Here is a 14,001-nt window from a genome sequence, read left to right on the forward strand (position 1 = left end):
GGTTAGACTAGATGGCCCCTGAGGAGCCTCTTCCTGCTCCAAATCTCTGATCCTGCCACTTTCATCTAAGGAGGCTCTGAAAGTCTCAGAGGACTCCACCCCCCAGACCTGGTGGCTATAAATGAGACACCCCAAGACCAGATTCCCACCTGCCCTATGCCCCCACAGCTGCTGAATCCCAGCAGGCCTCCTTCCTGCTCAGAAACTCAGTATTTCTGTTGACGTCCCTGGATCCATAGAGCAGCAGGAGGCCCTGTACCAGTGTGGCCTAGGGCCTGGGGCTACTCTCCCACCCCCACTCCCTCCGGCAGGTTGGGTGCCCAAAGGGTAGCAAACTCTCTTCCCCCAGGGTTCCAGAGGAGCCTGAAGTGCTGAGAAGTGGGTTTCTAGCTCTATGGTATGGAGCCCCTATCCGTGTGTTACTGTCTAGATGGTTATCAGGCTGCCATCAACAGGCAGCAGAGCTTAATTAGAGAAGAGCGGATTGTACACAGCGAATTTACAGCTCAACCTGCAGTCTTATTATTATTACTATACTCTGTTATAGAAATGCCTATTTCATTCCATAAATTGAAAATAAATACAAGTTTTAAAGACAAAAAATTGAGTCTTTGTTAAGTTGCTCGAGTAAGAACAGCTGGTATAAAACATGTCTTCCGACCAAGAGAATGCTCTCCCCCAAGAACATCCCTGGCTTTGTTCTTCCCTCCCTCCTTAAGGTTCCAAGGGGGTGGTAGTCCCTCCAGAAGGCTCGTTAAAGAGAACAGTACCTGCCGAGAGGGCGGGGAAATCCCAAGAAGCCTGCCTTGCCTTTCTTGGTAATTACTTGGTAATTGCTGCCAAAAGTCTGTGGGAAAGGACTTATTTTTGGTGCCTTTGGGCCAGGAATCCTTCCTCTTCCTCGCTGGGCACCAATAATAGAGGCACCAGGATAGTTAAGGAGGGCCGGTTTGTCTGGTGTAGGAGATACAGAGGAATCTTTATCTTCTCTGCTTGGTTCCCTAAAGTCAGCCTTTCATGCTTTGTCTTTCTCTTCTGCTTTCCTGAGAAATCTGGTTTCTCTTCCTCATTCCACTCGGAGCTTAGGTCCAGTCCAGTTGCGGGGTCTGTCCTCAACCATCCTTTAGAAGGCTAGGCAGCCAGCCCCTCTCTCTGCTCTTCTGGGCTTGAGGAGAGAACGAGAGAGCAGGCAGGCTTGTTTAGACAAGGGAGCCCCGTCTTCCTAGAGACACAATCGATGGGCAGGCGTGAAGAATTCACAGATTCCACAGCACTGCTCAAATCTCCAAATGAGACAGAGATTTTTGGGGACAGGGCCAAGGCAGGGATTCATTTTGCTTCACTAGTTATTACAAGAATCTTTTTTGTCTTTTTTATTTTTTAATGGTTAGGGAGCATGGTGGGGGGGAAGGAATTGATTTTTGCTCATGGAAAAAAATTAATTTTAAAAAGTCTCAGAATCCCAGAGTTGGAAGGCGCTTCACAGACTGCATCAGCTCACGTTAAGGTTTACAAAGCCCTTTGTGCGCATTATTTTATTTGTCCACAATAACCCTATAAGGTAGGCTTCTATTTAACAGATGAGGAAACTGAGGCTCAGGAAGATGTTTAGGAAGCTTGCCCACGGTCCCTCCGAAGTGTCTGAGGCTGAATTTGCACGGCTCTGCCTGACTCCAAGTCCAGCATCTATTACAATCTGGGATGGTGATCCTACCACATCCTAGACAAGGGCATCTAGGCACCTGGCACAAGGGCACCCAATGCCTCCTCGTATAGCTTGGCCCATTTGGGGAGAACAAAACATCGTAACTTCAATGATGGAAGTGAAAAGATCATGAAACGAAGCCTAATGAACATTATTGTAATGGCCCAAGGTGGCCTTGGAGAAGAAACCAGGAAAGGCACCTCCTTCCGTTGGTTGGAGAGGTGGGAGACTATGGGTGCAGAGTGTTGACTACATCATCAGATGTGGTTATGGTGGAAACTGGTTTTCTTTGTTATAAGGGAAGACTCACTTGGTTGTGGGCGTGTGTGGCTGGGTCTGGAGAGGAGGTACAGCTGGAACTGCTTGGGCTATAAAAACACAAGGGTAGGAATATGGGTGAGCCTGAGAGTTCATTGCTATGTGGAACTGAGAGAACTCTCTTTACCACTGCAGATTACACCCCCTCTACAATCGATCATTTTAGAGAGCTGTGTGGGGCACTGAGAAGTTTGATAACCTACCCAGGGTCACATGGGTTGTATGTATGGGGGCTGGGGAGGGACAGCAGGAACAAGAAACATTGCTAAAGCTTCACATGAAAAATGAAGTCGCTTGGTGGGTCTAAGTTGGGGACTGTGTTTCCTGAGTGCACCTTTGCATACGAGGTCATGTGAGATGCATGAGATGCATGTTCAGAGAGGACCCTCACCTCTGCTCATCCACCTTTGTGGCTGTCCATCTGTCACCCAGTTCTCACCTGCAGCTCCAAGAAGCTGTGGCAGCTGCAGTGGCCACACCCTGATAAAGATGGGCTGGAACAGGCTCGAGGTAACGGTTGGGCCGCAAGCCCACAGGTGAGTTAGGCTTGTGTCTGCCTCAAGCATGTGAAGATTTCTCCCAGCAGAATGGGTACATGGCAGCTGAAGCAGGCGCTGTGGGGCGCCGAGAGTTTGCTCAGACATGGAAGGTGCCAAGGTCACCTACTGCACACTGGGCCACCGCGCCGTCTTGGCCTTCATCCTGACGCCAGATTCTGATGATTCTGGCAGAGAGGCCATGCTGACCACTTTGGGCAGCTCTGCCTAACTTAAATCCAACCTACATGCAATCACGTCGTCACCCCGTGATGTCACTGGCATCTTCAGAAATGAGGCCCATAAACGGAATCTCTCCCCAAAAGCTCAGTACAACAAAAGTTGACTTTGTATCTACTGTGAGAGGCAGCCTGGTGTAGCCAATAGAAAGCCACCGCCAAGCTGGGGAGAGCAGGATTCAAGTCCCAGTTCTGAGAAGTGCTGGCTGCGTGATCCTGGGTGAGTCCCCTAGTCTTTCCGTGCTCCAGAAGCTGCAGAAAAGGCACCAGTCTGCATCAGTGGAGGGGATTTCCTCACTTGGGAGTTCCTTATACCAGTGACATCGCAGGTTACTTGATCTCCCACCTCAGCTCTGTCCAAATGCCCAAGGCTCCTCCATGTCAATAGTGGGTCACCCAGGGACTGTGAGATTGCCTGTAGACCCAAGGTTGCCCTGAGAACCACAGAATCTTAGGAGACCTTGATGCATGCCTTAAAGGTAAAGATCCTTTAGGAGGGATGGGAGGACTGAGATGGGTCTCTATTGGCGCCAGTAGGAGGACTGCCCTGAGCAGGGAATTCATAGATCCCTTATAATCTGGCTTATGTGCACATCCCTCCCTTTGCTGGCCTTCACAAACCTTCAATGACTCCCCATTATTCATGAGATGAAGTCCAGCCTCCCCACTCTGGCCTTCACTGCCATTGGAAAGAGCGTCGTGGGCAGGCAGCGCCTTCTTTAACAGCACACATAGGTAAGCAAGGCATGCTGATGTGTGAGGGGCCGGGTGGGGGAGGTAGGGGTGGCTACAGGTGCAGCTAACTGCATGGGATGGTCCTGGACTTGGATGATGTGTCTGTACATTCTATTTCCCTTCTTTTTCACTCTTTGTGAAGAGGTCTAGCCCTCTCAGAGGACTGAGGGATGTTGGGAAAATGGATGTGACAGGAAAACTAAAGATATCAATAACAGTTTCCTAAAATATAAAAACACAGACAACAATAAAAGCAAATTTTTTAAAAAGGATATTTTTTTTACATTTTACAGTTACATTTTACATTACAGGAGATATGCAAACTAGCAAAAAAAAAGAAAAAGGAAGGAAAAAAGAAAGGAGGAAAGGAGAGGAGAAGGGAAGGAAAGAAGAAAGAACATATGGGATCACCCCTTTCTATTCCCAGAGTGTTTTCTTTCAAAAGCCTTCCTCAGCTAGAAGGGCCCTCTGAGGTCAAGTCCAGCCTTCTCATTTTATAAAAGGCTGGGGGGGGGGGGGGTTGACTAGATGACCTCTGGGGCCCCTGAGGCCCCTCCCTGCTCTAAATCTATGACCTCACAAATGGGCTGGGCTGCATTTGGGAAATGGCATATTACTTTTAAAGAACAAAGGCTTTTCCTGAAACAAAGGACCATCTCTTTGATTACTAACCAGAGCCAACACCAGGGAAGGGCAACTGGGGCTTGTCCTAGGGCATCAAATTTAGAGGTCACAGAAAACACTTGCAGTATCAAAAGAGATGAAATGTGTAGAGTGCTCTGCCAGCCTGAGAGCATTTCTAAATTCCCTCCGTAGATACCAGGTCCTTTCCTCCCCCAGTGTCCTGAGGCCCAGGGAGTTTGGGAAATGCTGGTCTAAAGACCCTCTTGCTCCCTCTTCTCTTCAACGGGGTTCCAAGACAGGAAGGGAACTTGGAGAGGATTCTGGGCTGGAGGTCCCTGCCTCTCCCAGAGTGGCCACTGGAGGGTGCCTCAGTCCTGAGGGGCCCTCCTGCTGGCCCTTGACCTTTCCTTTTTTTTTTTTTTTTTCCTGAGGAAAAGGTCTATGTTGTGAGCGCAACCTGAGTCCCTTAAGATGGGTTGGGGAGAGTTAGGGGCAGGTGACACCATCATTCTTGTGACAGCCTCTTAGGTGGGTGATAGAATTCTAGATTTAAAATCAGAGGACCAGCCAGGAAATGTCAGGAAAGGTACTTTGCTGCTTCCCCCACCTCTTCTTTTTCTGAGGTAGGGGATGGGAGCCCACATCATTGCATACCGTATCAGTTTTTTTCAGTGGAGTGATTAGTTTTTGCTGAATTTTTTTCCTTTTCTTCCTTTAGAAAAAAAACCTCCTTGTTATAAGGGATAGCTGGGAGAGGGAAGGGAAGAGATATAGGGGAAAATCCAGGTGATGTAAAACCAAAAAAGATCAATAAAATCAATTTTTAAAAAGTTATTTCTCTTTTCTGGGTCTCAGTTTTCCCATCTATAAATTGGGGACTAATTATAGCTAGGGTGTGATGTTTGAAGAGCACTTCTCTTAAAGTCAAGAGAATAGAGTTCCTATTTTACTGGGTCTGAGACTTATTCCCTACATGACTTGGGGTAAGCCCGCTCCCCTGTGCCATGTACCTCACTGTCCCTGTTTGTGCAATGGAGATAAGGAGTCTTGGACTGCTCGCCTGGTCTTTAGCTGCCCCTTGCCCTTCCTGGCCTCTCTTCAGTCTTTGAGGCTGACTGCCTTTCTGTTCCTAGCACTTCCATCTTCCTGAGTTTTCACTCTCCTCCTCTGCTCCAGCTTGGTCCTCCAGGCCATGCTCCCTAACGGTGGCTGTCCCTCCTAGACAGTGTCCTAGGCTGCCTTCTCTTCTCTCTCCTGGTGATTGTGCTGGCCACGGGAGCTGGAATGGAAGCCCTCTGAGGGCAGGGGCAATTTTGTTTTTGTCTTTATTGCCACAGTCCTGGTTGAGTGCCTGGAACATAGAAGTGTTCGTTGAATTGTCCTGAAAGCATTTTAAAGAGCTATAGGAATGTGAGTTTTTACCAACATTATTAACTATTATATTAATTAATAGCATATTAAATATTATTAATCACAATGAGTCCAATAACTTATTTTATGTTGTAATATATTGTAAATCATGTTTCAAGGATCTCATTAGCCTAGGTACTTCATTTATACTTATATATTACATATGTATTATATATATTTATATCTATATAGACCATATAGATTGTAAAGCCTAACCCTTCTGAGATTTAGTGGACAGTTTATGAGAGTAATGAAAAATTTCTCTCTAGCTTACCTGGTGGTAAGACAATAGTATAATAGCATTAAATTAATTAAATATAACAGCATTTTTGTAATCATCTGTCTTGGAAACTCCCATTGTGGTAATTCCCTTTGTCAACACAGAATGACAAAGTGCTAGGGAATGGCCTTAGAGGATGGGGACTGGCCCAGGCAGAGGCTAAGGGTCTTGTCCAAAGTCAACAAGATACCAGACGGTCACAGAGTTAAAAAAACAATGGATCTTAAAGGTCATGTAGACCGACTTCTTCATTCTAAAGAAGAACCCACTTATGGCTCTACAAGATCAAGGTTATAGGGCTCAGCTGGCAAGACTTGAACCAGGAGCCTCTGACTGCAGACCCAGTGCACTTTTGACTCGGTCTTCCTGACTCCATGGCTAGATACCTTCCAAAGAAGTCAGCATTAAGTTGTTAATGTCTTTATTATTGTTTAGATTGTCATGGAAACCTGCCAGACACAGACAGATCACTACAGTTGAGACAGTATGGATGCAGCAAGCCAGAAATCCCTAGGAGATAACTGTGGTTGGACAGGTGGGGGCTCCAGCCCTCAGAACACTGGCATCATCATATGCCCAAGGGTAACCGCAGCAACGGGGTCGCATCACAGAGGTCTCCCAACAGCCCCAAGGCCTCTGGATACCCAGCCCAAGAGCCATCTTACTCAGTAGGCTTAGAGCAGGACCCCCCCTGGTGGAGGTGGGCAGAGGAGGGAGGGGCCCTGGGGGCTGGCTGTCAAGCTGGTCCACCTGAGAAAACCCCCAGGGCCTAAGAGAGGAGGCACAGAGGGCGCTGGCTACCTGACGACCAAAGGGGACCCTCTGTTCCCTGCCTCAGGAGGAGTCCATACCCTGCCCACCGGGTGAGGAGGGTGAAGGCTGTTGGAAAGGAAGAGACCCACCTGTTTTGGGCTGCGGGAGAACAGAGGGCTGGAGATAGCTAGCTTCAGGAGAGATGAGGGACACTGGGACCTGGGTCCAGGCCTCCTGAGCGTCCAAAGACTCATCGTATCTGGGGGCTTGGTCTGAAGGGTCAGCCCGTGTGCCTCCTATACTACCAAGTTGGAGTATCCTCACCCCCACACCCATCCCAGCACTATAACCATGGGGAAGCAGGGCAAGAAACTGACACCATCACCTCCTGAACCCAGGGACCCCTGAGCAGGAGGCAGGGAGAGACTCCTGGGGTGCCCTTTATCCAGACCAGCCTCCAGACCAGCCCAGCAGACTCCCCCTGTGCACCATGAACTAGGCTCCAGCTGCTGTAGCCAGCCCAGGGGAGGGGCCGGGAGCATCCTTGTCCTGGAAGAGAGAGAAGTGGACCCGGTGAGGCCGTGCACTGATATCTTTCCAGGCCCCATGGACACTGCCCAGCTGAGATCCATAGGGTGAGTCCCACCAGACCAGGGAGGCATTCTTCCCTGGGCCATAGATGAGAACGAGAAGGGACCGTAGAGGTCACTGACTCCAGCCCCCTTATTTTACAGATTAAGAAACCAAGGCCCAGGGACAGGAAATGATTTGCCCAAGGTCAAACAGGGAATAAATGAGAGACATGGGATTTGAACCCAGGTCCTTTGGCTCCAGAGACAGGATTCTTTACCCCATACCACCCTGCCTCCCTTCTTTCCTATGGTTCAAAGAAAACTAAACTGGGAGGCAGGAGGTTCTGCCTCAAACCAGGTGTGACCGTGAGAGTTCATTTTTTCACTTTCTCACTGTTCCCCGAGGAGTCTGGGAGTCCAAGCATTTCTTTTGTTTCAGCCAGACAGAGGTTGTATTGAAGTGGAGCACTCCCAGTGTGGAAAGTCTTTCTTCTGATGAAGCTAAGGCCCTCCTCTAGGGCTCACTGTCTTGCCTGGTGGACTAAGAGCTTGGATGAGCTGCTAGTTATTCATCAGGGGCAAGATTTGAACCCAGGTTTTCCCAGATTCAAGGCTGGCTCTCAGGGCAAGGATTATTGTACCCATTTGGCAGAAAAAGCCTATTTGACCACAGATTCATGTTCAACATTTATTATGCATCTACTGTGTACAGAGTCTTGTGCTGGACATTGGAATGGGGAAAACCCATAGAGAAAACCCAGACTCCCGGCCCTCAGGAAGTTTTCAAACAGTAATGTGCTACATCAGAGCTGTCAAATACACAGTATCACCTGGAAAGGGGGTGAGGCTTGGACCTGCAAGGCGTCCACATCCAGGGCTTCTTCATCTTTTCTGTGTCCTGGGCCCCTTTCTAGAAGTCCATGTACATGGGATCCCCAGGCTAAGAGCCCCTGAACTTGTCCAACCCCCATAATTTATGGAGGAAGAAACTGAAGCCCTGAGAGGGGAAGTGACTTGCCCAAGGTCACTTAATTAATGATAGAATGATGTAAGTAGAACAGAAGTGCATTAGAGATGTCAAAACCAAAGCTCTATGTGAGTACTGCCATGGGGTTGGTTGGGAAGGATAGATTTTTCCCAGCAGGGAGGATCAGGGAGGCTTCCTGATAGAGGTGGCTTTTGAGGCAAGTTCTCGAAGGACAGTCACCCTTCCGGAAGCCACATGGTCTGCTTGGTCCTCATCAGAACAAGGTGTAGATGGGGGAATTTGCCAGGAGACAAATTTAGGCTTTATGAAGGAGTTAAATCTGCCAATGACACAAAGCTGGGAGGGACAACTAATGGACTGAATGACAGTCAGGATCCAAAAGGATCATGACATTCCAGAGCATTGGACTGACTCAAATAAGATGAAATTCAGTAAAGTAAATGGTAGTCTTGTAATCGGGTACAAAAAAATCAACTTCACAAGCATAAGATTGATGGGAAGCCTGGTTGGACAACAGTTCAGAGAAGGATCTGGGGGTTTTAGTGGACCACAAGCTCAGTATGAATCAGTGGCCAGAAATGATCATGCAATCTTGGTTTGCCTTATGAGGGGTGCATCTTCCAGTTACAGGAGGTGGTTAGTCCCCTGCCCTCTCCCTTTGTCGGATTTCATTCCCAAATTTAAGAAGGAGGCTGATTAGCTGGAGAGGGGAGGGTTCAGAGGAGAGTAACAGCAATGGGGAAGGGCCTTGAGTCTGTTGGAGGAGCTGGGGATATTTGGCCTGGAAAAGAAAAGCCTCAGGGAGAAGAGGGGCCATGAAAACCGTCTTTGAATATTTGAAACATTTGTGCCAGAGGGCAGAGCCAGGAGCTCCCAGTGAACATTGCAGAGAGGAGTATTCGGGCTTGATGTTAACAACAAAGTAACAGCAAATGTTTATGGGGTGCCTACTCTGCTTTAAGCGTTGTGCTCAGCGCTTTACAGACATTATCTCCTGATGCTCACACATTCCTGCAAGGTAGATGCAATGATTGTTCCTTTTTTTTTTTGCTTTTTAGAGGGCAATTGGAGTTAAGTGACTTGCCCAAGATCACATGGCTAGTTTTTGTGTTGTGTCTGAAGCTGGATCTGAACTCAGGTCCTCCATACTCCAGGGCTGGTGCTCTATTCATTGTGCCACCTAGCTGCCCCTATGATTATTCCTATTTTATAGTTGAGGAGACTGAGGCAAATCAGGTTAAGTGACATGCATAAGCATATGGGACTGGATTTGAACTCAGGTCTTCCTGATTCCAGGCACAGAAAATCTTAACAATTCGCTGTCTAAAAATGGAAAGGTTGCTTTGGTGGGTGATGGGTTCCCCTCCTTGGAGGGTGGCTGGAGGACCAGTGGTGGAGGGGGTGGGGAGTGTGGTGTGTGATAGTGGGAATTCCTTTTGTTTGTGGACTGGATTAGATGGCCACCAAGGTCCCTCTCAGCTCTCAAACCCCGGGATTCTGGGACTAGGGGAGCTCACAGGGATGTGTGAATATTTGCTTGGTTTTCTCTGCCCATTGCATGTTTCAAACTCGCTATCCCATAGACATCTTTAAAAAAATTTTTTTTTTGAAAAATATTTTGTAAGTAGTTGAGATTAAATGACTTGCCAAGGGTCATGTAGCTAGTAAGTGTCTAAGGACAGATTTGAACTCAGGGACTCATGACTCCAGCCTATAGACTCTTAAATTCAACACGTCTCGAATTGGGCTCATTGTCTCCCCACCCCCCAAATCTCCCCTCCACTGGACTTCCTGTTTCTGTCAATCACATCCTCCTGGTCACCCAGGGTCCCAATCTCAGTGCAATCACACTCACCTTATGTTTTCCAGATCTTATATCTGCATCCACATCTCTCCCATGAGACCCCTCCCCCTCTTCAAACCATTCCCTTCAACCCCTCTTTCCTAGATTATTGAAGCAGTAACTGCTCATGTGGTCTCCTTACCTTCAGACTGTCAGTCCATGCCTGTCCATATCCAAACAGCTGTTAAAATGACATTCCTAATGAACAGATCTCACCATGTCACTGCTCTCCCTCAGTAAATACCCATGGCTCCCTATTACCTCTGGGAGCAAATAGAAGTCCCTCTGTTTGACTTTTATAACCCTTCATAACCTGGCTGTAATCTTATTATCAAGGGGGTATGCAAGCATAGCTTTAGAGTCAGAAGGTATTTCAGGCATCATCTGTTTCACAGATAAACAAGGTCTAAACAGGTTAAATGCCTTGCCCCTAGGGCGATCAGGTGAAAGTGAGGGAGTCTGGATTTGACTCCAGGTCCTCTGATTCCTAGGCCAGGGCCCTCCCTCTCAGAACAGTCTTATATTTCTTTTATAACCCTGTTCCCTCTCCCAGTAGAAGGTAAACTGTTGGGGTTGCTAGGTGGTGCAGTGAATAGAGCACCAGCCCTGGAGTCAGAAGAACCTGAGTTCAAATCTGACCTCAGACACTTAACACTTATTAGCCATATGACCTTGGGCAAGTCACTTACCCCAACTGCCCTGCCCTCCCCCCTCCAAAAAGCAAAATAAATAAATAAACAAAAAAATTTTTTAAAAGGAAGGTAAGCTGCTTGAGGGCAGGATTGTTTTCCCTCTTGTTCACATGCCCCCAGTGCCTAACACAGTGCCTGATCCCACAATAGCCACTGTGTGCTTGTGGAGGGAATGATTGTGTGAATGTGGAATGATCAATTCCTGTGCAAGTTTGGCCGTTTCTAAAGAGCCCAGGGTCAGAGACTGGGGCGACCTGGGTGACTTTGGACCCCTTGGGGTGCGAGTGCTGGACCTGTAACAGAAAGGGTTGAAGGCAATGTGAGGGAAGGGGAAGAAAAAAGTATACAGCCCTACTATGCACCAGGCATTGTGCTAAGTGCTGTACAAATATTATCTCATTTGAACCTCCCATCAGCTCTGGGAGGTAAGTGTTATTATTAACCTCTTTTTATAGGTGGGGAAATTTAGGCACATAGAGTTTAAGTGACTTGCCCAGGGTCACACAGCTAGGAAGCATCTGAGGCCAAATTTGAACTTGGGTCTTCCTGACTCCAGGTCCAACATCCCTCATTTCCCAGAGGATAAAAGTGAGGCAGAGGGAGGTTATGTACAGGACTTAGTTACAGCGATTGAAGTGTCAGCGACAAGATTTTAACCCAGACCTTCTGAGGAGCATTCTCAAACCCCAAATTTTGGGTCCCAGCCTTAGAGAAGTCAGGGGCATAACCACAGCTGGAGGAGTGACTATCACAGGTCTGAAGGGTGGGTCATAGGATCATGAATGCCAAGGTAAAAGGGACCACAGAGCTCATTTAGTCCATGACTCCCCTTTTCTAGATGAGGAAACTGAGGCCAAGGGATATAAAATGACTTGGCCAAGGTCAGTGAGCCCAGCTGAGCCCCAGCCTCCTTGATAGCAGAGATCGTTCCTGCTATCCAGAGAAGGGGCATCCCTGGGCAGGGTCAGCCTTGGAGTTACCTTCCCTATATCCCCAAGCTCTAGGGCTCTGGGACCAAACCTTTTAGAGAAAGCAGAGCTCGCCTAGGGGCAGCCCCAGCCTCTAGGGGAGGGCCCCGTAGGGCATGTGATTGGGTAACAGCAAAGGGCCTGCACTTTGCCCTCCCTATGACCACGAGGTCTGGACAGGGCAGCTGTGATGGAAAGGGCTTGCCTTTGTGTAATTCCATGCAAGTTTCCCTCCCAGTGAGTCCAAGCCCACAGGAGCTCCCTGAAGCTTGAGGTCTCAGGACATTTCTGAACTAAAAGGAAGACCCATCGAAATGTCAGGGCCAGCTAACAATCCTTATCTAGTTTCCCTTCAGGGAGGCGTCTAGAATATGGGGGTGGTGCTGTGAACCTGGAGGGCTGTAGGGGAGTCAGGAGACTAGAATTACCCCCTTTGTGGGACACTACTTTTGCCTTTTCTGTGGGGTGAAATAAAGACCATCCCAAATCAAAATATCCAAGCTGTAGTCTGATCTGACTGGGCTGAATGGCTACATCTGAATCCTTTAACTATGAGAGCTCAGGGTCCAAGGCCCCATAGAGGAGAGATTGGGAGACTTGGGACCTGGGTGCTCCTTTAGAAAGGCTGGTCACCTGCCGGGCTGAGGCAGTTCCCCCCTCTTTCCCTTTCCCTTTGGGCACGGGAAGATCTATCTAACTCATTAGTAGATTCTGAGTGGGTGACTGACCTGCCTTCCCACAGCCACCAAAGATGTCAGGCCTTTGGGTGGGAAGGTCTGCCAGCTGACTGAGAGTTTGCTCACCCATAAAGTGTCCTGGGGAGCGGACTCTTCAGCTCCCCTGGGAAAGCCAGGGGCCCCTCCCCGTCCAGGTCCAGATTGGCAGCTGAGGTTGCCCTGAGGGCATCAGGCACCCACCCTGGATGCTTGTTCAACCACAGTTGTTTATGGGATCTAGGAACAAATCTGAGAGACCATCCCATCATGTCCATAGCAGAGGAGGAATCTCAGGACCAAGGAATGTGCTTTGACCAAGGCTACAGATAAGATAGTCCTTAGAAAGCCCAAGAACTTAGAGGGCCGTGGCAGCTGCTGCTGGCTCAGCAGATAGCCAGGAAGATCTGAGTTCAAATCCAGCCGCAGACACCTCCTAGCTTTGTGACTTTCACTTCACCCCAGTGTTTTCATCTCCAAAACCGGAATCCTAACGATAGCCCCTCCCTCCCAAGGCTGTTGTGAGCATCCAATGAGATCATATTTGCAAAGCACTTAGCTCATATTTCTGGGCACACAGTAGGGGGCATGGAAATGCTGGCTATCATGTATCACCATCATCATCATTATGGCTTGAACTGCAATTTCATGGAATCCTAGGATTTAAAGCTAGAACGGCTCATAGAGGTCATAAGCCCCTATAAATGAAGAAAAAGAAGGCAGTAAAACGACTGAATGACAAGGCTCTGGATGTTTTGGTGTCCATGGGGAGCCAGGATGGGTGGGGGTGGGCATTCTTTCCCTGACCTCTCCTTGGGTGTACTCCCGGTGCTGGGTTCACTGGGGCCAACGGCTGGAACGGTTTAATGTTGGGCCTGCTTTTCTCTGCTGACATTGCCCAGCTCGAGGCCCTCTCCTAGATGTCAGCACCCTGGTGCACAGCCCATCAGGCCCAGGCCCTGTGACTTTAGGGCAGAATGATTCCAACTGTAATGCTGGTGTAAAATGAATCATTGGGAGAGGTACCAATGAAAGTGAGTGGGGTCAGGAGGTGCCATGATCACACAGCTCCTTAGGAAGGGTGCTGGGTCAAGGATGCAGGCGTTCCTGGCTCCTGGGGCCAGTCATCCTCTGGGTCAGCTTGCCTCATTTGGAGGCACTGACCCTTTCAGCCCGTACCTTTTTTGAGGAAGCCACCTTGAGAAGAGCTGAGGGATTGCTACTGGACATTGTTACAGGCCCCTTGTCAACTCAGCTGATCAGTTATACAGTGAGAGAAGAGTCTCAGGCAGAGGCCTGGGTCACACAGGCCACCAAATCCAGCCCAAAGACCCAGCAATAAGTATCTAGAAGAGCTTGGCTGTGGTCCAGCTGGGCTCCCAGAGGGCCCTCCCCTCTCCCTAGGCCCCCAGGCCACTGGTCTCTGAGCCTGGCCCCATCATCACATTTGCAGCAGGTTTCTTTGTCCCTGCCCACCTCCCATGGGTGAGTGCCCTGGGCCTGGGGCCACTGGGGCTCAGTTCACGCCCTTCAGGGTCCTCAGCACTTTTCCTCCAGTCCCAGAGTCCTCTCTAGCCATGGGACTCCAGCCATGGGACTCCAGCTGGCCGCCTCCTTTTTGAAAT

The 14,001-nt window shown here is 48.9% G+C and overlaps 1 protein-coding gene across 1 annotated transcript in view; it reads left to right on the forward strand.

The window, feature by feature from the left end:
- Positions 1–14,001, forward strand: part of TMEM258 (transmembrane protein 258) — a 428,372-nt gene that overhangs the window by 170,307 nt on the left and 244,064 nt on the right. The gene's annotated exons all lie outside the window — the stretch shown is intronic.

Source organism: Petaurus breviceps, unplaced genomic scaffold (genome assembly GCF_028583685.1).
Source record: "Petaurus breviceps papuanus isolate PSGF00001 unplaced genomic scaffold, PetGlider_PUasm1.0 90397, whole genome shotgun sequence".
NCBI lineage: Eukaryota > Metazoa > Chordata > Mammalia > Diprotodontia > Petauridae > Petaurus > Petaurus breviceps.